Here is a 27,182-nt window from a genome sequence, read left to right as displayed (position 1 = left end):
AATTAAAATTTTAATTATTTTATTTTTGATTATGTAATATTTATACGAACCTAAGGTAGAATTTAAATACACCGTAAATAAATAAATAAATAAATTAATTATTTTTGCGTTCTGATAATTTGGCATTAAATTTCGTAGCATTAATTATTTATTAAAAATTATTATTTAACTTTCGGTTATAAAATGCCTTAATGTATTTATGGCGGGAAAGGGGAAAAGGAATCGAGGTTACAGAGAGAGAGATGGGGGCCCAAAGATACGGGCACTGGATGAAGGAATAGGGGAGTGGTGGGGGGTTGGAGTTTGCCCTCATTTAATATGCAAAGTAGATGGGGCAAATTATATCGCTCTAGAGGGTAATAGGTAGTAGCGAAGCTAGGTATAATTGCTCAAAGCTTGATTTCATTATAAAAGGGCATTTATCCTGGCAGAAAGGCCCGGGCCCCCTAAGCTATACCGCTATAATAATAGGAGCTGCCTAAATCTTAGTAATTACGTCCCATTTAAATTCATTGTAACTCGAATATGACTCTCTCTTAGATGTTCAAAATTTAAACCCCTAATAGTATCCCCTACACCCCTACACCCCTAACCTATTTAACCTTTAACCTTAAGGCAATTTTCCTGAAATAATTTTACTTTTACTTCAAATAATGTCTATCATTCCCCCTCCCACCGATTGTCCGGTGATTGGTCAACGCGTTATTCTTTTGTCCAGCGATTTTAAAAGTAATTTGGTCATCATCCTATGAGGGCAGATGTTTTCAATGACTGACCAAGGGTTTAAGATTGCTTTTCTAATCCTGACCAAGGGTTGTTTTCAAGTACTAATTTACCAAAGTGTTTTTAAAGCCCAAAAACAAAACATAAAAATATAGATAGGGTTTTGATATTTGGCATTCTCGCGTTATTAATTATATTAATCCTTGTATTTGGGGTGTGCGCCTATAGTAGCTTTTTCTTGTGCCGATTCACACTTAACTAGACACCTCGAATCCCCTCTCTACGCCGTTATAGTATATCGCCCCGGGCTTCGAAGACCGGCTTCAATAGAGAGAGAGAGAGGACCTACCTGGCCATACCATCAAAATACAAAAAAAATATAAAAAAAAATTAACTCGTGGGGTGGCTGGAAAAACGAAATTTATGTTTGCCCCCCCCCCCTAGCTCAAACTCCATACCAAAAGAATTGAAAAGGGATGTTATATAAAGATACTTTTACTATTTACTTCTGTTGATTTGTTGTTGAGTGACCGAGGCTTAGGAAAAGTTTCAATTCTAAAGAAATCCACCCCAGTTGTTAGAGACGTTGTTGCTTAGCAACCAATCTGGCGCGCGCGATCTTAAAAAGGCGCCCTTTTGAAATCGCGCGCGACTATATATAGATATATATAAAACTCGAGAAACAGCGCGTGCTATGAAATTACCTTAAAGCCAGTCGCCAACCATATTACTATGAATATTTTCTCTAACATCTCCTATTGATAGTACTGAAGGGTTTCAATATACTGCGACGGGCTTGACGTATCAAAAGATACTTTTCAATTTCGAACCCGATTTTATTCAATCGGAGCGCGTGGAAAAGGTGACGCGTATGGATACGTAACGTTATGTGTCGTAGGAAAGAAAGTAGCGTTTCTCAAGTCGCCTTCTAATCAAGTATAGGTAAAGGGAAGACCGCGAGAAAAAATTATTTTTTCCTTGCAAGGTTTCCGACAATTTTATATAAATATAGTCGCAATTTCAATCTTGGAATGCGTTTAATTTAAAATTAAAAATATGGGAAATTAGTAACATTCGAAGATCGCGACTGCCTATATTATTTCATTTTACTAATTAGCGGTTTTTGACAGACGCTTTGATATTAAATTTTGGGTGAAAAAATAATTAGCTTAAATTAAAAAAAAAAACTCGAACCACGAGAGAAACCTTTCAAAAAAATAATTCAAATTAAATTAAATTAAATTATGGTTTCAAATCCAGGGCACGAATAGAAATATTTACTCCACGGCCGTTTCTTGACCCCTTTGACAACTGACCCCGTAGAAAATAAAGCCTAAAACATTTTGCAGAATTGGCGCCAAATCTGGTGAAATTTGGTATTTTTCTTGATTTTCCAGTCCATTGCAATAAATTCTAGCGTATCCCTTAACGACACAAAAATTCAATGAAAAAACCAAACAAGGTTTAAAATAAAACAAAATACATAAACCGAGGGGAACGCCACTATCAAGCTAACAAAATATCAATGATACATATTGATTATTTAAAATATTTCACGATCTCAGTGGTGTCTACCCCCTCGAGTAAAGAAATACTCTAGCGCTAAAAATAATTTAAAAAGAAATAAGGGTTTTGTTTTCCGAGAAAATGCTGTCTGCACGAATTGTTGAAAAATCACTCGAATTTCCCCGAAGGTTGAAAGACACTCTTTTCACTTCATTTTATACAAAACTTGAGACTTTTCTTTCTTAACCAAATTTAAGAATAATGACAGGAGTTACTTTATATGTATTCTTAACAGTGTTAAAGTATGTATATATAACTGTTTTATAATACATGTATTTTTCTACATCGCTCCTACAGAATGTCTATCCTGTATTTTAAAAATAGCCAACTTCCAGGGGGAAAAAGTACCATGTTAATCCTATGGCCCCTGTAGAACTGTTTCACCCGTCAATACACCGGAGTATTACGGGAAAACCACCCACCAGGCGCCATAGAAAAAATATTAAAAAAAATTGTTTACTAAATAATTTTAAAACTAATTTAAATAATTAAATAAAAATTTAAAATTTTCGCGTATCTTAATTAGTATAATTTAAATAAATATTACCCGCAAATTATTATAGAGTAAATAAAGCCACCCACCAGGCGCCATAGAAAAAATATTAAAAAAATTAATTTACTAAATAAATTTAAAACTAATTTAAATAATTAAATAAAAATTAAAATTCTCGCGTAACTTAATTAGTATAATTGGAATAAATATTTCCTGCAAATTAATATAGAGTAAATAAAGCCACCCACAAGGCACCATAGAAAAAATTTAAAAAAAAAATTTATTTACTAAATAATTTTAAAACTAATTTAAATAACTAAATAAAAATTAAAATTCTCGCGTAACTTAATTAGTAAAATTTAAATAAATATTACCCGCAAATTATTCTAAAGTAAATAATTTCCCACATTTACTAACAACAAATTAAATATAATTCAAAGCGTAGTTTGATTTGGTTTACCTTATCAATACCCAGTCATCAGTAACATAGCCTAACTCTACAAGTCACCACTAAGGATTGTCATTACCCTAACAAACCGAGTTCTTTAAAGAAGTCAGCGAGCACTGAGTACTCCAGAGTTAGCGCGGCGTAATATTAGAGCAAGTTTGGTATAAAACATCATAAACATCACGCGATGTTTGAAGTCAAGGCAGGCCAGAAGGAAAACTCCAAAGTACTCGAGACAGGGGCGCAACTAACACACACGCAAAGACCAAAATATATAACCCTTCAACTCTGAAATCACCCCCCCCGGAACCTGACACCGTTAAATAAAGCCGGGGTCAAGGCGTCTAAAACCCTTTGGATATGGTCAGCTAACATTGGGGGGAGACGCGCAATAATGTTAAGAGTCATCTTGGCTTCTATAAAAGATGGTTTTCAGAGGCGAGAAACTGTGACGGATCGGATGAGACTTCTCTCTCTCTCTCAAGGGGGTTCGGGGGGCTTGGGGGGTCGGGTGGGGGGCAAATACAGCTTGACTCAGGGGGAACATCCTCCCTAACCAATGATAAAGGAAAACACTCAAACTCTTTTAACAATCTATACTACGTATATACGACCAGCTCCCAGTACAACTTTCGCTTCTAAACTGTATTATACTCCTCTCTTCTGACGTTCCCTCAATCATAAGTAACACGTCTACTCGTAAGTAAGAGTATACTATACAGATCTTAACAGAAATACATGAATAATTGTGCTTTCAAACTATAAAGAATGTTAATTCTACGCTTCATAATTCTGACGTGTGTTTAACTAACTGCGCATTGGTTAAAGCAAGTAGTCCACTAAGCCTTGTGAAACCGTATCCAAATACGAACAGAACGCCATCTGATAACGTTTCTTAAACGATGCTTTCGGACTTAGGTAATGGGCGCCCTCTTTCGGATGATTTACGAACTTAAAACGGTAACGATACGGTTTCGCAAGGCTAAGTGGACTACTTGCTTAAGAGAAACACGAGTTCCAAAGGTGCAAAGGTCATACATAATGATAGCCTAGCTCCTCCCACAATACCCGCCTAGATAAGGTTAAGGCAAAATGGCTACGCAATCATATTACCATTAACTGTTATAAATAATTGGTTTGGCGCACTTATGAGTACTGAGTCTCTTCATTTACTTATGGCCTGGTTGAACGATATGTATTATTACGGTACAGGTTGTCTCATTGCTTTTGGTCAAGGACTAGCCAAACTAGGGCCAAGTTTTGACCAACCATGGACGTAGTATATTCGGACATATATATCCATCCCCATTAGAGCGAAGGTTATCTAACGCTATTATGAAAGTACATAATTAGAGCTTAAAAGAAGTCTAGTATTTCCTTGGTGAATTGTTAAGACTGTAATATTCTTCATTATTATTTTCAAACATAAAACAATAACATCTGTTTTCCCACATCAGACTCATTAAAAACAAGGCCTAATTAATCGCGCGTGAAAGACAATTAAAAATAACAAAACTTTAGTTCTCTCTCTAGAGAGAGAGAGAGAGAGAAAGACGCGTAGCAACGTTGAAGCCCGAGGGATCAATTAAAATGTACACCTCTCGAAAAATATATACAATACAATACACCTTCATTAATTTTACCTGTTACGAAATATTCACTTCACTTTCAGACACGCCCACTTTCGGAAACCACGGCTACAGCTTCCATCCTCAATTTGCAATTAAACTATTAATAATTTTATCTAGTATTCTTTAAGAAAAGCGGGCTATATTCCGGCTGCTTCGGATTTATATAGACACGGCATCTTGTTGCCTTCCAGTTAGCTAAATCGCCAGGGTTTAATACAAGGGGCTGCCATTAGTTCCGGGGGTTTTTAAGGGATTAGCACAAGCTGGCTAATGCTTCTTTGTATTTCTCGAGGTGGATTGTGATATCATTAACACGGCGGGCGAGCTAAACAATGGCTGATGAGCAAAAATAATAACTCCATCAACATCGCGCCCCCCTTTCCCTCCCCCTTCCTTCGCCCACATACTACCGCTCTGCATTATCTTTCAACAACTTTTAGTTTCTTACAATTTTAAAATTGTTACACTTTCATAGATTGCTATATTTATTCAATATATAATATTATAGAAGACGAAATGGCGCGCGTGAATTCAAACTCGAGATAAACTGAGGCGCTCGTGAATTCAAACTCGAGATAAACTGATGCGCTCGTGAATTCAAACTCGAGATAAACTGAGGCGCGCGTGAATTCAAACTCGAGATAAACTGAGGCGCGCGTGAATTCAAACTCGAGATAAACTGAGGCGCGCGTGAATTCAAACTCGAGATAAACTGAGGCGCGCGTGAATTCAAACTCGAGAAAAACTGAGGCGCGCGTGAATTCAAACTCGAGATAAACTGAGGCGCGCGTGAATTCAAACTCGAGATAAACTGAGGCGCGCGTGAATTCAAACTCGAGATAAACTGAGGCGCGCGTGAATTCAAACTCGAGATAAACGGGGGGGCACGTGAATTCAAACTCGAGATAAACTGAGGGGGGGGGGTCGCTCGCGAATTCAAAAAGTAGAGTCGAAACTTCACGTGCAAATTACATTTAAAATACACGATATGCACACGAGCTTAACTTTATGTCAAATCCCCCGAATGCAGTAAAAACAAGTTTTCGGGTCCTCTGACGGGGTCGGCCATTAAAAATTACCTGTTGTAAAAACGCGAGTTTTTAACACGTTGGCTGAGGGTGGAGAGCCAAAAATGAGGAGAGAGTGGGGGGGGGGGGGGAAGGAATCGAGAATAAATTTATTTTTTTTTTACCGAAAGTTTTTTTTTTTTTTTTAAGTTCCTCAGGTGAAGTTCTATTCATTTTTTTCTTCTCAATTCCTTTGGATGGAAATTTTTGCTTTGGCGAGCGCCGGGGATTACAGAAGGGACGTTATAGGCAACCCCGCCTCATTAGCTTATTTATTAGAAGAGGATTTTTTACCCCCTCATCTATCAAGGGGGTTTTGCCCCCCCCCCACTGCTAATTTCCACATAGAAAACTCCGCCCAACACCCACAACCTGAGATTAAAAAAAAAAGAATATCTGACTTCTCAATTGTACTAAGTCAATATTTAAAAAAATAATATTCAAAAATTATTCTTGAACTGCACTGTTTTTCCTACGAGATTCAATACAATAATTTCTTGACCAGTAATAAAATTTTATTTCAAATTCCGGGCAATACTCTATGGGGGAAAACTGTACGTTTCTATGGGATAGTGGTTGAATTGCCCTTGCACATAACTGACACTATATACATGGAAAACAACTCTACACCTGACAAGAAAAAACTTAAATTAACAGCTTAAATTAGAAGATAAAATAAATCAGATATGGGTGTAATTTAGAGTAATGAAATAAAATTAATTAATATGGACTTAATACATAATAGCAATGAAATGCCCTTAATTTTTTTTTCTTTTCCTATGGCCTCTGTAAGAGTAGGAGGAGATTTTGGCGCCTTGGAACCATGCACGTTTAAAAAATGGTTAGCGAAATTTGGGGGTGTCCTGAATTATACCGAGGAGCGACCATCTCTTGGTCTGTGTGTGAGAGTGAGAGAGAGTGTGAAAACTGGGCCTAGCAGATTGCTTGCCTACCTACATTATTTTTTTTCTAATTCACCTTTCGTTTTTTTTATATATATATATTCCATCACCTTAACCCTCTTGATTTTGATTTAAAAAAGGGGGGGGGGATATCGCTCTAATGCATTATTAGCCCCATCTCCAGAACCCCCCCTCTCCCCCGGCCGCCTGTCTTCATTGTGTTCGAAGAAATCCTTGAGAGCCAAAAAAAAGGAATGAGTTATGCTAATATCAACCCTCGGAAAAGAGCTAGGGGGGTCAGATTATCCGGCTCTCTCAACCGATGGAGTTTTTAATGGGGGAAGATATTGTATTGTGTAATTTGAACACAACCCCCCCCCCGGGTGAACTTTTCACATGCTAATTTAAAAGAGAGAAGAAAAAAAAGTATGTTTATGTTATTATTAATATTAGTAAAGGCTAGGTAAGGTATTCGCACGAGATTTTGAATTTATTTCATAAAAATAAAACTTCAATTTTTTTTTAATTTAGTACTTGCACGTGTTGTAATATTAGCACGCGCCGTTAACCTATATTTTTATATAATTTATTTCACGCGCTATTTGTCTGGCGCGAGATCTCTTTTTAAAAAAATTAAATTTAAAATTAAAACACGTGCTAATTCACGCACGTGTTTTATATATATTAGCACGCGCCGTTAACCTATATTTTAAATAAAGTTTGAGCTCGCGCTATAATTTTTATTTATTTCACGCGCTATTTGTCTGGCGCGAGATCTCTCTTTAAAAACAAATTAAAATTAAAACACGTGCTAATTCGCGTGAAAATTTCCCGCTTTTACTAAAAAGAAAAAAAATAACGCGCTAATGTTTTGAAGCCATATTCTAATTTCTCAGTTTTAAATTTTGGGAGACATTAGTCGAGAAATTAATGGATGGAAAAGTAACATAAATGGAGGTCCAAAAATAAGTACCGACAACTCTTTTATACTCTGTAAGAGAGAGGAACCGCGGAAAGTTGTTATCAAAATGATGAAAAAGAAGTTCCATCCACTTTATGATAAAGTGTCCGAACCTTGATTACGGAAAAGCAAAAGCCAAAATGTTCTAAGGAAATTGAGTGTTTCGCTTCGAAAAAGAAATAAAATAAAGAAAAATATCCAGGCATTAAAGGGACACTAACCCCCGTGTGACACTCGCATTAAAAATAAAAATAAATATTCCGTCTTAGTTTCGAAAGTTCATAGGAACTTTAACACTTTCACTGCCACTTTAAAGGGGGCATTAAAGATATAAGATAGGGGGTAAAAATGGCGGACGGGGGAGGGGGCAAGGGGTTGTGGATACTAAAGGTTTAATGTCGGCGCTAAATCAAGGCGGGAAATGGCTTCAAATCCTTTATTTCAGGGGGCGCTCTCTCTCAGTCCCTGGGCAAGATGGCCCGTCCGTTTTTAATCTTAGGGCTAAAAAAAAAATATTTTATCCACCCCTTCTAGCGCTGAACCTCTTTATATTTTAAGGCATTAAAACTAATTAGAAAATCCTAAAAGATAAACTACACACAAAAAAAAATTATAATTATCAAATTTCTTAAAATGGGAGTCGATTAATATTGACTTTAAAATATTTTCTAAAATATTAAATTTAAACCTGATAAAGTTCTTCATCCAGTCCAGGGTGTTTCTCAATTTATTCAAAATTTTTATATTTTTGACAAATAAAGTTAAAAATTGAATTTGACATTTAATTTAAAATAAACCCTAGGGAAAGGAGACGGACCAAGTATTTGTCATTTCAAAAACCATTTAAGTTTGGTGGCGATATCTCGAGTTACGGGCGATATCTCGAGTTACGTGATATTGAATAGGCAAATGAGGTACGCGCCCGAATGTCGGCTTTCACCGGAAATAAAAGTCCAGAAAATCAAAATAAAACGGAAGTAGAATTTCTCCCCCCCCCCCCCTTGAAGGAAGTCGAGCGTGGGAATAACATCCGAGTTTCTTAACTCGAAACAAAATTTATATTAATTTTGGTCGCGGCGGTTTAATTTTAAACAAAAGGGGGAATTTAAAACTAAATCTGAATAATTAACTCGATTAACTTTTCTTTTTTGAAAGACGAAATAATTCGAAATAGTTTTAACTCGCTGATTATTCATTTATTTAATTTTTAAAAATTTCACGCGCATAAATTTTAGAAAAGCGGCGCGCGTGATTTTGCAGCGCGAGATTTAAACATCAACTCACGTGATTTAAAATAAAAATAAAAATCACGAGATTTAAACATCAAATCACGCGATTTAAAACAATGAAGAAAAATCACGAGATTTAAACATCAAATCACGCGATTTAAAATAAAATAAAAATCACGAGATTTAAACATCAAATCACGCGATTTAAAACAATGAAGAAAAATCACAAGATTTAAACATCAAATCACGAGATTTAAACATCAAATCACGCGATTTAAACATCAAATCACGCGATTTAAACATCAAATCACGCGATTTAAAATAAAAGAAAAATCACGAGATTTAAATATCAAATCACGTGATTTAAAATAAAAGAAAAATCACGAGATTTAAATATCAAATCACGTGATTAAAAATAAAAGAAAAATCACGAGATTTAAATATCAAATCACGAGATTTAAATATCAAATCACGTGATTTAAAATAAAAAGAAAGATCACGAGAAATCTTAAAATAAGTTCACGTATGGTCTACCAGTTTTAGGTCAACCCAATAAAAGCGGCTCAACTTTTCCAAAGTCTCTATATATTTTGTTGTTGTTGTCGGCCACAAGGGGGCGAAAGAGCGTGCGAGCATCTCATGAATATTTTACGAATGGAATCCCATTTGTCGTCATAAAGAAATTGATACAAATATTCTCAAGAAACCTAACGTCTGAGAATATAAATATATATATTTTTTTATATCGCTTTGAAATCCGAAAATAAGGGATAAGCCAAGTTAGATGGTGGCCGGGGGTTCTTACTTTTTGACTATTCCACGCATCTACAGCTTGAAGTTTCCCAATCCAGCCTCTAACAATCCCAACAAGACCCCGAGCCCGACGTCTGCTCAGAAAGGATAAACAGTTTTCCTCTTCTCGCTTCTTCCCGAACGCTATCTTAGAAGGACCAAGTTTCCCCAGTTATCCTTTGCAAGATTCTACCGTTTCTAAGGAGGGTTTCCATCTATACTCGTGACGCGGAGCTAAAGTCGGGAAAAGGAGAAAGGTGGGGTGGGGGAGCGTTGGTGGCTCGCAGCTTCATAAGGGGACTTCAAAAACAAAGTCAACAAAGGAATCGAAGCAGGGACTATACACTTCGGCGGACGCTTTGGATATCGTATGCCCACAAATATTGGCGAGTGCATGCATGGTCAAAAATTATTCAGACAATCATTTAAATTTATTATATTGACGTTAGTTACCAATCCAGCTTAACGAAAATATGGAATACGTTCTTTCTCGTGGTACCTTCAAATTTAAACTATCTTAATTACAACTAAAGTTATGAGCGGTTAAGTATTTTTTTCCAATAAAAGTTAAAACATTTTTACTGTTATTTCTTAAATTGTTAATAACTTTCTGAACTTAAAATCGAATTTCATAATACTTGGGGCTATTACTCTATGAAATGCGATCTTTCTCATGGTACCTTCAAATTTAAATCATCTTAATTACAACTAAAGTTATGAGCGGTTAAAGATCCAAAGATTTTTTTTTTTCGCAATAAAAGTTAAAAATTTTTATTGTTAATTCTTAAATTGCTAATAACTTTCTGAACTTAAAATCGAATTTCATAATACTTGGGGCTATTCCTCTATGAAATACGCTGTGCATAATGATACTCGCAAATATTTTCTATCTACTATAGATCAAAAGATATGGTCAATTGAAGATGCAGAGTCCAAAATTCCCAGACCATTCTGCATGCTCCATATAGGTATAGAAAATATTGTAAGAAGTGTAGTATAGGTTAGGTTTGTGGTATTGGTCAGAAATGGACGTAGTAACCCAAACACACACATATACGCGCAAAAAGAATGACCAAATCAAATAAACACCCAAGTTTTAGGCTTTTTATCTTTCTTATCTATGAAAGGGGCCAAACTGAACAACTCGATGATTTCCGTGGTCAAATACGTGCCCGTACAGCAACAACAAAAACATGAACAAAAATTCCGACCTGGAATTAGTAACACAGTCGAAAGCGGGGGAGACACGTTACAACGTACAACTCTGGCGCAATTGAAATAATCAATACGAAACCTTTGAACTCGTTACAATTTCAAGATGAAATACACAACTGCATTCTGGGTAACCCGCGGTAATTAAATTAGCTAAAAAAGAGTGAGAGAGAGGGCAAAAAACATTCATTCATTCGGGGAAGCGTCATTAGTGTCCTGGCATATTTACTGAAGTCCGAATGTTATTTAGATGTCCCCCCCCCTTTCACCCCCCGCTGGTTCTGTCGGGTGAAAAACATTAGCGCGGGAAATTGAGGTCATCACACCTAGGCGTGTAGCCCCTTCCTTGATTAGGTGCAACATTAAGGCGCTAGTACACGCATCAAGTATACATCATTACACTGTCGGAATGACTCAAATTCCCAATGAAAATTCTATACAAAATAGCTCATTCTTAGAAGGTAACTGGGTACCCAATCTTTGATGAAAAGGCGCCCGAAAATATCGAAGAGAGAAGTCTTATCTAATAGTCAGCGACGTGTACAGGGTGTTTGAGAAATAGAGCCGCGTTCATTGGTCACCGTTATGATTGGAGCGTTTTAGGGATGAATTATAAATCATTGTTTCGTAATAATTAAAACACCCTGTTAATATAACACTCTTTAAATGAGTACATGGTAGTCTCTCAGGGTTGCCACGGAATTTTCAGTTCACTCTGTGTTAAGAGAGGATAAGGAGAAACTTTCATCCCCAGAAATTTTACCAATAAAATGAAATTCCCTGACTTTGTGGTGAAATTTTGAAAATTCCCTGACTTTTCCCTGACCTTTTCGTCCCGTTTTTAAATTCCCTGACTTTTCCAGGATTTCCAGGTACTGTGGCAACCCTGTCTCTTTAGAGGTACCCAAAACCCAAGGCGGTTGGTTTCTCCAGGGAACATTTCAGGGGCGCCCCAAGTGTGAGTGGTCCACGCTAAATAACCAAGGAAAGCTTAAGCTTGTAGAATATCCTTTTTCTTACAGCCATGCCATGATTCAAGCTATCTTTTTAAATAAGTGACTAATTTTCAACTGGCTTCCTAGAAGGCGGCCGGCTTAACCTGACTAGGATAGAATAAGGATTCCATTGTACAGCAAAAAGTCCCAAAATAATCCCAAAGACAACCGAACTTGTCCGTTACCCCGACTCTACAATGTCTAATTACACGCGCGTGTATTTTAAAGTCAACTCCGTTTGTCCTTAAAGGATTTAAAACATTCGTGGCTCGTGAGCGCGTGGGGCGAATTTTGATGTCATTCCAACGCGCTCGAGCGCGGATAGAAAATAACTCGCGTCACTTGTCCCTAAAGTCAACCCTAATTGATATAGGGAAATTAATAAGGGAACATGGACAAGTAACCCTGGTTCGAACATTTTAACGAATTACTAAATTCCTTTGACCCATAATTTTAACTAAAAATAAACACGCGATATATTTCCTAAAACTGAAACTTTAAATTTCTTTCTTTCTTTGACTTTAAAAGTTTCTAAAAATTAATTTAAATTAAAATGAATTAACCTTTAAGTAATTTAATTTAAGAAAATACGAACCCTATATAGGCCTGGCTTATTTAAATGTAAATATTTCTTGAGATTTCAAATTATAATAAAAAAGGTTATATACTCAAAATTGGGCAGGTTTTAAAAGGGACTCATTGTTCTGTTTTCACCCCAAAAAATTGGGTATACTCTTGAAGGAAGGAGTGAGTAGTGAGTGGGACTTGGGTCTAAAAAGCGAGTTGGTTGGTAAGATTCCATCGAGTGACTAAGCTATATTTAAGTACTTAACCTCAGTCGTAGTCAATAATGAGAATCTGAGAATGGACTCTCTGTCTGCGAGGACTTTACTTATATTTTTTTTTTGGAGGGGGGTCACGGGTCACTTAACAGAAAGAAGAGTGGGATGTGAGGAGAGTATAGTTGGGGGTCGATGGGACTCACAATCCGGAACCTTTTGGGAGAGGCAGAACCTCAAGGGGACCAAAAAAGACGACACTTTCTCTGGTATACGCTTTTTTCCTATCTCTCTCTAGTTCACCATCCCTATGTTGTTACGCTCTTGGTCTTCCCTCATCCCATCCCAAAGTACTTCTCTTTTACAGAATAAAAGAAGTAAAGAAAAAAACATAAATAAAAAGTGGAGAACTTTGTCGTCGTTATGGTCTATAGAAAATTGTTTCGCAATTTTTTTTATTCCGCCCCCACCAAAGAAAAGCACGTGCCAGCATGGACTTAGGGGTCAGAGGTCCAGTCCATCTCCCGTCATTTTTACTTATTACTTTTAATAAACACGTGATCTCGCGCGTGGCGACTAATTTTCGGCGGGAATTTATTTTGCGCGAGATCGTAATTGTAATTGGTGATCAAAGAATGGTTTCCATGGAAACGGAATTCATTTCGAATTTGAATTTTAAGTTAACTTACTGCGTTTTGCAAATTAACGTAGATAACTCCATTTTGTTGATACCAAAAAATTAAGGTAAATGTTTTTACTTACCTATAAAAGAAAAAAATATACAATAATTAAATTAAGACACAAAAACCTTAAAAGTAATAAGATATAAATTGGGGATAAAAAATTTTTTGGGTCTGGCTGGTCCTAGTAAGAAATTTGATCAATAGAGACTGGTGCGACATCTGAGCTCCAACCGAGGAACTACTACGCGATGAATTATATAAGCTTGAAAATAATATTAAAAATCTCGCATAAAATAAATGAATACACTACCAAACTCGTAAAATAACATTAAACACCACCATTCTAATATTATAACTCACATAAAATAGCATTAGGGTGGTGGCTTGTAATTCCGAACGCTTCTAATTCCGAACAGTTTTTTTAAATTGATTTTTCTTTTACTTGCGAGGCTTTAGACCGTGAAAAATAGGCTTAAATTATGCCTTGATTCATTGTCTATCCGAAAAACATCATTTCAAATCCATATCTAAAAGTCAGGGAACGATGTGACACGAAATAAAAATGTACCTAATTTGCGAATTTAATTTAATGTCAATTAAAGGGAATGCCGACCCTGATGCCTCCGAAAATAAGGTTTCATTTTCTTCAGATAAATCAGAGGCAAATAAACTCAATTTCAGCCAAAACGTCAAGTTTTCCCCCACAAAATAAGCATTCGTAACGAAATTTTGGCTCAAAATTAAATTAATAAAAGAATATTTATAAAAACCTTTGCGAGCAGCTAATTCCGACCACTCGAAACAACACTCCATTAATCATAAATTATCGACAGTAAAATTAAATTTAACGCTATTAAACGACATGGTTTAACAGATTAGTTATCCTCGATAATACGGCGATACGTTTTCCCGGGCTTTTCAAGCAGACAACTTTAGTTTAACCCGGCTAGCGTAAAGTCCCTGTTTCCTTCCCTCCCCGCCGCGGCGCCGTCACTCGTACTCGTACACTATTCCGCGATAAAAAAAAATAACGGTTCAATCTCGCGCCAAGTTTGAAAATTTGCGTTCGCGCGTTTCAAACTTTTGCATAAACGGGTCGCTAAAGGTTTATACCTACTTGAATATGGAATATGACGATCAAGGTAATGTAAATCGCTGTTGCATTTATTAATAATCTTTTTTATCCTATTAACCTACGAGAGATTTAAAACTTGAAAGCGAAATTTATTATAGAATTAACGTCCCAAAACTTAAGCCTTGGTTAGGGAATTTTATCCCGATTCACCTAATGAAAAAAATATTTCAGTTTTAGATAATCCCAATTTAGCATACAAATGAGATAGGCGCTGAAGTTTATTTCACCATAGTTATACCACATTACAGGTGGTGGTGTTAAAAAACCACGTAAAATATCCGGCTTAATTATGAATGGGGAAAAATCTATTTTGTGCCATAAAAATAATTAAAATACAACCAGAAACAAGGGAAAAATATATGACGCGACAACTAAAGATTATTTATTATAAATGATAAAACTAATAGTTATGTTACCGGTTACTGTCCAGTTACAGCTTACAATATTTTTCCAGTATTACTCGAACTTAAAGCATAGCGTTGGTTCCAGTGGACAACTTGACTTTCCTTACGAACTCCAGTTTTGGCTTGGGAAAGCTAGAGGCATTTGTGGGCGGAATTTGTACGTGCATGTATAAATCCCGCCCACTAGCCTTTGCCAAGCCAAACCCGGAGTTTAGAAGGAAAGTCCCCTTGTAAGGGATCCACTGGAGCCGCGCTAGTGTTAGGTTCGTGCACTCAGGAAATAAATTGATTTCATGAAACATTTTATCAGTTAAACTAGCAGACTATTTTACATTGGAATCGGGGCTAGGGGTCGGGAAGTGCCCCAAAACTAAAATAAGAGCTACACAGAAGTACTTTGCCTTCAAAAAACCCTAAAATAACTCGTGTTTTTAAAAAATCCGGTTTAATCCAATAAAAACCACTGGTCTGGATTTTATTCAAATTATCCGGATTTTTGCCAACCCTGTAAGCAGGTTCGGTAATTAGAAGCGGGGGTTCGGAAATTAGAAGCGGGGGGTCGGAAATTAGAAGCGGGGGTTCGGAAATTAGAAGCGGGGGGTCGGCAATTAGAAGCGGGGGGTCAGAAATTGGAAGCGGGGGGTCGGAATTGAAACCCCCTACGTCGGAATTACAAGACATCAGTTCGGAATTGGACGCCACTACTAGAAATGGGGAAATAGATATTTCTCCACAAGTTACCGGTAATTTTGGCTCAAAATAGGCTCAAAAGTAGCGCAAATGTTCAAGCTATTTGGTACAATATCAAATATTTCTCATAACATTATACGTGTGTCATGTTTCAATCGATTTTAAAAAAGTGTTCGGAATTACAAGCTACCACCCTAATACCATTAAAATAAATAAATAAATTAAAATGATAAAAACCACGTGTCCTGGCTTCACTTCAAAAATAAATGCGCGAAAAACCACGAGACCTTCCTATCCTTACAACCCCCCCTCCCCCCAAAAAAAAGCATGTAATATGAAATTGCGCGTGCAAAATTAATTAGAGAACGGATGTCTCAATCTGTCCTCACGTGCTATAAAAAAAATCCCGCCAATATTAAAAAAAAAAAAAAAAATTACCGCGAGACTTTTCGCGCCAACATTTATAAAAACGCGGGAAAGGATAGCCAAGAAAAAAATTATTATCTCGTGACAAAAATCTTACATACATAATTTTTTTTAAGAATGTTACAGGGGCAATTTTGGGCTGCGTTCCTCTACTTCATATGTCTTCCAGATGGTGCAAGAATCCGTATCTCCGGATTAAAGGAAGGGGTCGGATACTCGGTAAAATTATTATATTTATCCCCTAAAATCAGACGGAAATAGTGGATCCTCTATCCGACTCCTCGGGGTTTTTTTTTTGCGGTGACTTTTCAGTGGATGCCGCTAGGGGGAAAGGGGGGATGTTCCCCCGGGGGAAGTTACGGGATCATCTTTTGCAGCTAGAGAAGAGAGAGAGGAGTGGAGAGAGAGTCGTGTTTCGTCACGGGCCGTCAACACAGCCGCCAAAGGAGAAAGGAATCCCGGGTAAGAAAAATGGCCCTATTTAGAACTTAACTCCACTATGTCACATGTCGCCCCCCCCCCACTATCTTTAAGATGAAACCCCGAGCTTGTTGGACAGCTTGATTTTTCCAAGAGAGACAGAGTGTGTCTTCCACAAGAGATTGTTTTTACGGGGGTTACAGTGTCACGGGATAAAAGCCAGAGGGATGCATGCATGCCCGGGGCCCAAAATAGTGGCCCCCAAATACATAAAGGGATTCCTTTTAATATAGGGTACCCCATTGTAGACCAATATATTAATTTCAGCAGAGAAGCGCACAATACAGGAGCGGAGAGGTCGCCTACGCGTTGGCTTCTCTGTAAGTAACTATACTGGAATAGGCTATAGGTTAATCCTGTAATAAATACAGCCACTAGGAATAGCTGGAATCCTTAAGAAATCTAAGTATTGATGACATGGTAGGGGAAAACTGTAGAGATGTTTTGACCCAACTTTGTAACAGAAAATGTTTACTGTTCATTCTCATATCATAAAATTTGAATAGGTTTAATGCACATGCGCAAAACTGAGCTATTATAGGGAAACAACTCTTACTTAAGTGCAAGACAATTTTTACGAGAAAAACATAGACTGCCATAAACCGAAAAATAGTCTAAACAAAACGCATGGCTATTCCCCTATCCATTCCATATCATCTACTTTATCTAAAAAGGCCTACAAAATGGCACCAGCTGCTAATAGTCGCGCAAAAATCAGGCCTGCAACTTGGAGCGAGTCATACCATTAGTTGCCTTAACATAAGAGCATGAAAAGTCCCCCAAGTTCGCAGTTTACTTGATTTTATTTGGACGTCGTAAATCTTTGGCTCGAGTACCATACACTTTGTGGGGCAAACACAAGGCCGCATTTTAAAGGAAAAGTCTAACTGATTTCGTAACAGGTAAGGCGATACCTGACTCGTTAGATCTTTATCTAATACATACACTTTTACAGTTTCAAAAGAGTTTCAAATTTCTACCTTATAAAAATGGTGGGAAGTTTTCGAAGCTAACTTTGCCGAACGAGGGGGTCAAGAAGTCAAATATGGCAGGCTGCTGGTCCAAGCACCGAGATTATATAGCGGCGTCGGGGAGGGGGGGGTCCTGTCTTCCCCAAACAACTACCACCCCCCTTTGCTCTAAACGTCTCTAAGTGGGAGCCAATATTTGAACTATGAGTAAGTATAAGCTATAGTTTTGGCGCCATCATTCGCATTCCTTAAGATGCGCGCGCCTCGAACCCTCGTGGAATTTGAAACCACGAGACTCTTATTTTTTTTCTGTTTGTTCCCGGGCCAGCGCGAGACGTAACCATGGCAACCCCTTTTAATTTTGGCGGATTGGTATAGGTTGGTTATACTTGAAGCTGGCGCTATTTGAAAAATTGCGCGGGAAAATGCACGAGATTTCATATATGGAGCTCGCGCGCGCGGACTAATATTATATTCTCAAGATGGGTAAAAGTGAGCGCGCGCGAACGTCAAAAGCCCCAGTATAGAGGGTCTACAACAGGGATGAGTATTTCAAGCCCTCACTCCATCCATCTCTTTGGCATTGAAGGTTCAAGTGGTCTTCAAACCCAAAATAGCCCGGGAAAAGGCGCCATGCCCGCTGCTGCATGGAACTACTTCAGATTGCGGACCAAGTACTCGAGAAAAGCAACCGTGTATACGCGTGTGGTCCACCTCTACACTCAAACTCCGTTTTATTTTATTTCATTAAATAATATTAACTATATTTTTATATAAGAAAATTAATAATTAATAATTAAAATATTTCGAATTAAAAATTGGATATCAATTTTTCCGATGGTGTTTACTGTTTATTTTTGGCTAGTGTAATAAGTATTTCAATTAGCCTTATTCCTGATCCGCGCCATCTACCCATAGCGGTGACTTTGAGAACTACTATAAGCGGCAAGCCAATCAGATGTCGCTAAAATCTGGTGACGTCATTTTTGGTAAGACCCGAGAGTGCCAGTCAGTGACGTCACCAGATTTTAGCGACATCTGATTGGCTTACCGCTTACAGTAGTTCTCAAAGTCGCCGCTATGGGTAGGTGGCGCTGATCAGGAATAAAGCTAATTTAAATTAAGATTGTAACCGCCTATATTTTTGAAAGTTTACATCTCGAGTTGTTATTTAGAAAATTTCCTTGATTGAATTGAATTAACTTAAATTAAAATTCGGGACCACGCCCCCTTGAAAGTTGAAAAGCAAAATATTATATTTTCCTCATACTTTTGAAAGCGAATATTTGGACCCCCAGGCGAGGCTTCCTTTGGATGTTTCAACGCAAATAAGTAAAGTTACCACTAATTCCACGTTATTATTAGGGTCCTTTGAAGTTAAGAGTAAACAGTTAGCAACCTAACACCCTCCTGAACTCCCCGAAATCCGCAGTTCAAGATTTCTCTCATTTCTCGGGGTCGGAGGCCAAGCAAGTCATATATATTAATAAGCGCGAGCGTCTTAGCAAGCAAGTTAAGGAGGGGGGGGGTCACGAAGGGGAGGGGTCCTTAACCCTTTGGGCCCCCCGTTCTTAATGTTATTCATCTAGTGTGGGATTTAATATTGTCAGAACCGCGAGTCATCGGGGAATTCATAAACACTCGTAGAAGCCGCGTCAAGTCTCAAATTAAGTCTATATTTGGAAACTAAGAAAACATAGTAACGTTATCTTTAAAGGGCAAGTTGCAAAGATGTTATTAAACGTGTCGATTACTTGGTACTTATAAATATAATAATATGATAATAAGTTTTCAATAATTTCAAAAAAATTAGACAGGTTTTAAGACCATTAAAAAATAATTTTTGTCGCCTCAAATTTAAAGCGAGTCTTGAAAATTAAATACATTTCGTTTCTTTGTAATATAATATAACTAATAAACTATAACTTAAAGACTCGAGGTTATAGCGTTCTCATCAAGAGGGCTTATTAATCATTGTCAAAAACCTTTGAGTTTCTTCTTCTTCTGGGTTGAAGCTAGTTTATATTTCAGGGAAATATGTTTCAACTTTTCTTTCTCTATACTCAAGAGAGAGAGAGAGGCTGCAGAGGTCGTCGGTTGGGGGCAGACGTTGAGGGTCGTTTCTTAAGGCAACCAACAAACTAGACTCATTACTGACTAATCAGGTAAACCTCTTACAAAAATGGATTGATAAAAGAGTCAAAGCATTCATAACCAAGAGTTCACGAGAGTTCATTTGTGGTTCATAGAATTTTTTTAAAATATCTGTTTTCAGATCATCACTCTCTAAATTAATTTTTATGAAAATAATTAATAAATAATTAAATAAATTCATTTCAATGAAAATAATAAATAAAATTAATTTGAAACTTTACCTAAATTCTCAACTACAATTAGTATTACATTAACTTAATTATCAAATTAAATTAAATTAATTAATATTAAAATATAAAAAGGAAAAATAATTAAAACAAATCCTAAAATGATAAAAGGGGAAAAATCAGGGGGCTTTATGACCAACATTAAATTAATTTAAATATACAAAACACTTGTTTTAATATAGTTTAGAATATGGCCACCAGATGTCATTCTATGCATTCGCATCTTAACTAGTCAATCGATAAGAAGGAAGTGGCCGCGTGGCGAATGCGAACGAGACCCCCCTGTTCAATTTCATAGACCGGTTGAATCTTCTTTGGTTTGAGATAAAGGGGGCATTATTATGTAAGAGAAGTGGCTGCCTAGACTCTAATATCTTCCCCTAAAAAAATAACCAGATATGGCGAGTCAAGGAAGAAGACACTTCCTTCAACTAGAATTGTATAGAAATTTAAAAAAAAAAAAAAAGATAATAAATTTCCGTGGAACAATTCTACGCTCAGACTATATATATAGGGGTACATTCTCTCCAAAAATTGTGGGTGTCATTTTGTGGCCACGAAAATTATAGCGTTAACTTACTCCGAGAATTTAAATAATGAATTGAAACCTGTTTACTATCATTTATTTCCTTAAAGAGATACTGAAATGTAACCCAAATTTAATTTTATGAAGTTCTACTACCTGGAATACATAAAACTCCTAGGAATCATCGCGCAACCAAATATATCAAATCTTAATTTTGTTAGCATTATCCGTCACTCCTCATAATTATTTCTGATGGCGTCTTTCTAACCACGATTTCATTGGTTGGTATGTAAGGAGATGGACTATTAATTGGCGAGCTAAAATTCGTCATACGCAATGATTAGTCCAATTCCTTTCACAAAATCTGTCTAGTGGCTCACGCAATAATTCCTATAAGCTGTATGTATTCTCGCTATTAATATAGAAGAAAAATCACTGAAATAATATGAAATTTCCTGACTTTTAAAATTCCCTAACTTTTCTAGCATTCCACGCTTCTCAGGTACAATCCTAGGCCTCAGAACTCTGAGAATTTAGTGACACTAATTTTGTTTAAATTGTTTCTTTGTATTTTGTATGTGGATCTTTCAGGTGAGAGAAGAAACGGAGAGTGGAGGGGGGGGGGTTGGAATAGGGGGTATTTTAAGTTGTTTGATGGGGTCTATAATCTTAACTCCACCTTTTGGCGGGTTTTTCTAAAAGCCCTGTATCAAGCGAGAAAGGGCGGATTATTATATAGCCCTAGCTAGTCTTCTTCTTCTTAAGATGAGAGAGAGAGAGAATCCATCTCTGATGGCCGAAACGTGTTGTGCCAAAAAAGGGATGAACCACACGAATTACCTTACACCCCCCCCCTCCCGAACAGCCCCGTTCGCATTTAGACATAAAATAAAAGACTCCAAAAGCGAGTCACGTGTGAAAATTCCATCTTTCAAAAAATAAGGCGGGGAATTTTCACGAGCTTCGAAAAAGTCAATTCGCGCGTGCACTTAATATCTTTGTTAAAAAAAGGCGCCAAGAATGCACGCGCTCTTAATATCTTTGTTGGAAAAAGGCGCCAAGAATGCACGCGCTCTTAATATCTTTGTTGAAAAAGGCGCCAAAGTGCACGCGCTCTTAATGTCATTTTTTATTTGAGAAAATCGCGCGAAAAAATGGCGGGAATCATTGAAAATCGTGCACGTGGTTTAAAAGCCTCCCACCTTTTATACAAAAGCGTGCTCGCAAAACAACTATAATTTTAAAATAACTTTTTCCAGTAAAAAAGAAAAACGGAAACTTTGGAACTTTGAGAAACTTTTTCTTGTAAATAATAATAATAATAATCTGAGAGCTATGTATTCTTTGAAAAGAGAGGGGGAGAGGAGGGAATGAATAAATTTTGTCGTGACATAAGTAAAGTAACAATTGCCCATAAGTGAGACGGGGTAAAAGAAAAAAATAATATTCAAGAGATCTAGGAATTTACTAAAAGCTCTCCTCCTCCATTATTACACCTTAAACCTAAACTTTGACCTTAACCTGACGCCGACAATCTTAAAAACGCGGTAAAGCCGTACAGTTTATCTTGGTTCTCGTATCACGTATTTCAATGATACCCCCAACTAGAGAAAAATATGACGGATTTTTGGAATTTGAAAATTACGTGTTTAGAATTACGCATCGCGGCCTGGGTGCGCGTTCGCACCTTTAAAAAAATTATAATGGTACACTTTCCCCAAAAAGCCCTAATGCGTTTTGTCGTTACGTTTTATGCAAGGCCGGGAAAAAATGGGCAGAAATTCGGGAATTTCGCACGACTTTTGGGCGAAACATTTTTGAATGTATGATTACATTTTAACGATACGTTTCCGATTGTCTTTTAAAAACCGACAAAAATTCGGGATTGAGACATTAACATCATCCTTACATGCAAAGTCCCAATCTTGGGAAGCGTGATTTAATAAAACAATAAATTAATAAAACACCACTGTTGTCCGAGAACAGACATTAAAAATGAAGGCATCTTCATTAAGAGCTAAAATGACGTCAGAACAACATAAAAAGGCCCTCGAATCATTTTAGAGTAAGACAAGAGGATATTTTGTCCCCCCCCTCCCCCCAATCTCAACAACACACGTGTGTTGTTTTTGATCCGAAAAAAATTGCGCGCCAGATTCACTCATCGATAGGATCATTCCCAGGTGTCGGACATTAGAACAAAAATATAATAAACTGCGGCTTAGGTTATTATAGAATTAAATTCTAGACTAGTAAGTATCCAGGCCCTCGGAAGATGTTGGGCGCGAGCGCGTGATTCCGAGGTGTCGGACAGAAGAACAATAATCATTCTGGTATATACGAATATAATAAACTGCGGCTTAGGTTATAGAAATAAATTCTAGACAAGTATCCAGGCCCTCGGAAGATGCTGGGGCGCGCGCGCTGGCGGTGAGCGCGTGAAACAACCTGTGTGGTCGAGAGCGCGCGAGGTCGTTCCTCCCCCTCCTCCCTCCCTCCTTTTCCCGCCACATTCTTCCCGCCCTTTTATTCCGCGCCAAAAGAAAAGAAAGAAAATAATCAGGGGTGGCATGTTTCGATCGCGCTTAATGATCCTACAGATTTCGAGTCGATAAAGTTTGAAATTTCTTCGCACCCGACCGACCAACCGACCTTAAAGGGACTCCATCTTTCTGGAACGCGCTCTAAACTAAGGGACAGCTCGCCCTGAAATTAATAGCAATTATTTTAAGGCGATATTCTATTCCTAAAGCCCACCCTGAGAGCAGCGCTACCAAAACGCCAATTTCCCAGAGTGGCCGCCGCCGCTCTAATAACTGGGCTCACAAAGTATTTTCACCCAAGATGGGGACAATTTGCGTCAATTGTAATTGATATAGCTTAAAGATTGGTTAAGGTAGTCGAAGCTAAGGCCGCGTACGCGTACAACTAATTAATCAAATTGAAAAATTACAGCTTCATCCTTAAGATGTGTTTAAACGCGGGGAAATCTAATAACTAACCCACACTGTAAATTAGCTGCCAATTCTCATACCTCGTTAATTAAGTTCGGCCCAAAATATCGGGTAGAAAATAACGTAGAATTAAACAGAACCAAAATTGAGACCGATTGCCGCGCTATTAAGTAATTTTCATTAATTTCAGGTTAAAATCGCGAAATAAAATTTTTCACAATCCTTTAGCATTTCACTTTCACTTTAGAAGCACGTGGTTGGTTTTCGGGCATGCGCCGTTCAATTATTAAACAATAGCCAAGAAAAACAATACAGTGGCGGGGCGGGGAGTGTTTCTCGGATAATAATTATTATACACCATATAGTAAAGTTTGTCCAACTACAAACATTGGCCGAAAAATATATATCCTTCTAATAAAAATATGTGTATAAGAAATATTGACCAATGAAAGGAGAGTGATTGGGGTCACGTGATGTTAGTAGAGTGCGGAGTGGGGTTCCGCTTTATCAACGATGCGTGCCTTAAAAGATTTAACAACAAACTACCATACCATTGTGTTTCCGCGCTCAATTCGCATTGCCATAAAGGAAACGTGTATAAGTACAATACACTTAAAATAATTATTTAAATTTAAAGTCCATTCATCCATTATTATTATTATTATATTTATTCCGCCGAGTTTCAAAAGAATGAAACGCGTGTTACATTCCCTTTAAGATATTACGTAATGAGCGGTGCAGATTAAAGTTTTAAGCGTCGGTTTTCGCTTTGAACTAAACTTGGAATAAGTGAACTTCAAGCTTAACCAATGAAGGCGGCGATTATTAATGATTTGGGAAGTACTTTGACACGCCCCCCTGTTTTTTTCTTCTTCTTTCCTTACGCAACAGGTTTGGCTTTAACAAATAGTCCTTGAGTTTGAAACTTTCTTCGTCTAATTTGAATATAATCGCCATGAGAGTAAAGGCGTGGGAAAAATTACTACAAATATTTCGTTAAATTTTAAAATTCAACATCAGCTGCATTTTCTAGAAAACCTATTGAGATATTATGGATTATATAGTATCGGTAGATAAAGAACATTTAGAGCTACGATAACCTCAAAGGATTTTCCAGGAAATTAAATTAAACTAGAGTTACAATGTTTTAAAGTTTGCAATTCCAGGAGACTTCTAAAAAAAAAATAAAATTAAACCTTTATTTACTACTAGAGCTCTAATTAACTTAATTCCAAATATTTAAAACTGTCGCGTAGAGAACGATTACAGCTATTAAAATCTCAAAGAATTTTCCTGGAAAAATGAATTAAACTACAGTTAAAGCGTCACAAGTTCGTCTGAACTTAGTCTACCATGAAAACAATCCGTCAAAATTCGAATCAATAAAATTTTGATAAATTTATTTTAAAACACAGAGGGCGTCTGGCAACGCATAAACGGTGTTCCACGATAATAATTTACATTGGAATTCGGATAAATTTAAAGTTATCTAAGATTTAAGTGCATTTTCTTCACGGTTTTATCTATATAGTCGAATTGATGCCCATCCATTAGATATATACAGCGAAACCGGAGCCATTAAAATTGGGCGCAGAGGTACAAGAGATTTGACAAAATACTATGGCCGCCGCTTGAACCCCCCCCCCAAACACAGCAGACCAACAGAACCATTTAGCCCCCCCCCCCCCACAAAAAAATAAGGGCGCACTTGATAAGACTACCGAAATTCAGTTCCTCTATTAACATTATCAGTAATACATAAAACTAACTGGAATCATTGTGTCCCTCATATACCTCCCATGATAATAGAGCTATCTCAGTTGTGACGTCAGTGCCTAGGTAAAACGTGACATCACGGGCTTAGATTTTTCAGTGGGCGGCCATGTTTGGTACCGCATTGGTTCTACGGGGAAATAGAATGGGCGACGTCACACTAAGGCTTCTGAGATAGCTCTATTTCACCGCGAATTTTGAGTGCCAAGGCTTGAGAAATTACTATCCGTGCAATAATTCTGACAGTTTTTCTAACTGTGATTTCATTGGTTCTGTAGCGGGCGTTGGGGTTGTTAGGCCCCGGGACGGTTGGCTATGCCGTCGTCGACCGGATACAAACGAATTTAAAAATGAAAAGCCGTGGGGGTAAAATATTCCAAAGAACTTTATTTACATGGTCCAGCGTGCTTCTCTTTCAATATACAAAAAAGGAATCTCGTCTTCCTATAATCCACGTTTCCTTTTATACCCTTTCGCTTGGTCTAAGATGAGGGGGACCTCAGCGGTGTTTTTCCGTGTTAAAACCCGGGGAAATAGGAAACGTGAATCTTACAAACATCGGAAGATTTTATAAAATACGAAAACCCAAAAGTTTTCCTAACTCAGTGGTGAGTCATGGGAGGAACCAAAGCTTTATCAGAAGTATATAATAAGTGGCAAAAGTGCCTTGTTACAGTTCCTAAGGTGCAATCTGCAGTGAGATAGATCATAAATTCGTCAGGGTAAAATTCGTCATACAAAATGATTAGTTTAGCTAGCTCTTCCCACAAAATCCACCTAGATACATTGAGTGAAAACGGATGGACACGCAATGATTCCAATTAGCCGCTATGCATTCCTAACAGATTGCATTCTATACAGTTTACCAACTAGCCCTGAACAAAACACACGAGTTATTCCAACCAAGTTAAGTTCTTTACCCAAAAACTGGAATTCGATTTTTTCTCTATTTTTTTTTTTTTTTGGCAAATGGTTTTTGGGAGAAGTTTTTGAAATTCTCTCGCGTGTAGAGCCGAGTAAAGCATGAAGTACTTTTAAGTACCCTTAAAGGTTCGATTTATCCGGACTACATTTCTTATATATAAGAAACTATCTTAATTTGCAGCGCTATCAAAGCCAGTCAGCAAGCCCTGCATGCAGGACTTTTAAATTTTAAGATTTCAGGGAGCGGACCTTTTACAATGATTTCAAATAGATATCGAAGAATACACCGAATCTTATTCGCAATTACAGAGTTTCTTGTCTTTTTAGGTAAAATATAAATTATCTTTTCAAGGAAAAAAATTCTAGGTACTTAATGTATTTTCATTTTTATATTTTTTTACTGATTTTATTCTAAATTATTATCGATTGGTTTTTAACATCCCTTTAAATGTCAACGGAACTTGATAATATAGTAGATGATGAGGCGTACTAATATCTAATGCTAAATCTCGTAAGATTGAAAGTAGTATTGGTATTTATCAAATGGCCAATAGAATAATCTCGATTAATAAATCTATTTAAAATGGGAATTTCTGGATATTTACATGATTTTCAGAATAGATAACTCGGTGCAATTACTGTCTGGAAACGTTTCTATTCACGAACTTGAATTTTACAAAAATTATCGGATTAATGGTGAAATTAAATCTTAACATAAATGAAACTAAACCTAAATCTAAAATTAAAGTTCTCCAGTTTATTTTAATAGGTTTAAATAATCCGCCTTGAAATATTTTTAGGGGGTGGTCCTTTTTTTATATAAACGCGTGGTGTGGTGTCTATTTTGACGCTTTCATTTTGACTAAACTATTTTGAAAATATTTCTTAGAATGTTTCAGTTTCAAAAACTCGAGAGCATCTTAAACATTTTTTTTTTAGATTTATTCCCATTGTCTCTTGACTCTAATCACTACCGAATGATTATAAGCTTACCACCCTTGATTTCGCTGTAAAGTAAGACGCGTAAGTCCTTTAAG

At 37.0% G+C, this 27,182-nt stretch overlaps 1 protein-coding gene across 2 annotated transcripts in view; it reads right to left on the bottom strand.

The window, feature by feature from the left end:
- LOC149597169 (uncharacterized) overlaps nucleotides 1-27,182 on the bottom strand; it is a 267,950-nt gene that overhangs the window by 184,856 nt on the left and 55,912 nt on the right. The window lies entirely within an intron of this gene.

This window comes from Phalangium opilio, unplaced genomic scaffold (genome assembly GCF_054372755.1).
Source record: "Phalangium opilio isolate 3A_F unplaced genomic scaffold, DU_Popi_V2 ptg000369l_1, whole genome shotgun sequence".
In the NCBI taxonomy this organism is placed as follows: Eukaryota; Metazoa; Arthropoda; class Arachnida; order Opiliones; family Phalangiidae; genus Phalangium; species Phalangium opilio.
This window is presented reverse-complemented; position numbering and strand designations above follow the sequence as displayed.